Raw genomic sequence first — 1,106 nt, forward strand, 5'->3', positions numbered from 1 at the left:
AGAGAGAGAGAGAGAGAGAAGGAGAGAGAGGGAAGGAGAGAGAGAGAGAGAGAGAGAGGGAGAATGAGAGAATGACAGAGAGAGAGAGAGAGAGAAAGAGAGAGAGAGAGAGAGAGAGAGAGAGAGAAGGGGGAGAGAGAGAGAGAGAGAGAGAGGAGAGAGAGAGAAGAGAGAGAGAGAGGGGAGAGAGAGAGAGAGAGAGGACAGAGAGGAAGAGGAGACAAGAAGAAAGGGGGAGAAAGAGACAGCTAGACAGAGAGAGAGAGAGAGAGAGAGAGAGAGAGAGAGAGAGAGAGAGAGAGAGAAGAGAGAGAGAGAGAGAGAGAGAGAGAGAGAGAGAGAGAGAGAGAGAGAGAGAGAGAGAAGAGAGAGTGACGGACAGCAGACGAAAGGAGACAAAGAAAAATATGGCTTTGGAACCGCGCAAACTGGCTAGGTATGAAGGCAGAACTTCAGTCACAGAACTGGGATGTTCTCCTGGCGGGGAATGCAAACGAGAAAGCATCCTCCATCACCAGAATCCTCGCCGAAATGCAGGAGAAATATGTCCCTTCGCGAACATACATCACAAAACCTGGGGACCAAGCCTGGTTTGGCTACAGATGTTATCAAGCCTCCAAAAAGAAATACAGAATTGTGGGAAAGGTACAAAGCCAATCCCACAAGGCATAATAAAAATCTGTACAAAAATGCTTGCAAAGAAATGACAGCCACCTGCAAATGGGCCCGCAACAGATGGCAAGAAGACACGAAGAGGAAACTGTCAACTCTGGGAGCAGGCAGCAAGGAGTGGTGGTCGCTCGTCAAGGAGTACCAAGGGGAAACCCGGGAATCCACAATACCTCCACTAACCCAGCCCGATGGAACAACTGCATCGAGTAATCGGGAAAAAGCTAACCTTCTGGGAAGCTTATTCAGCCGCAAAATGACAGTGCCAGATGCTAACAGGACACCTCCGGAGATACCCTCAATATGCCATGAGCAACTCCCTGGTCTTCAAATCTGTTGCGTCAGAACAAAAGAGATCCTTCAGAACCTAAACACAAAAAAAGAAGACACCAAAGGTTCAGATTTGATCGTCATCAAAGCCGGGCAATGACCCCTCC

The sequence above is a fragment of the Penaeus monodon genome, chromosome 42, assembly GCF_015228065.2.
Source record: "Penaeus monodon isolate SGIC_2016 chromosome 42, NSTDA_Pmon_1, whole genome shotgun sequence".
NCBI classification, from domain to species: Eukaryota; Metazoa; Arthropoda; class Malacostraca; order Decapoda; family Penaeidae; genus Penaeus; species Penaeus monodon.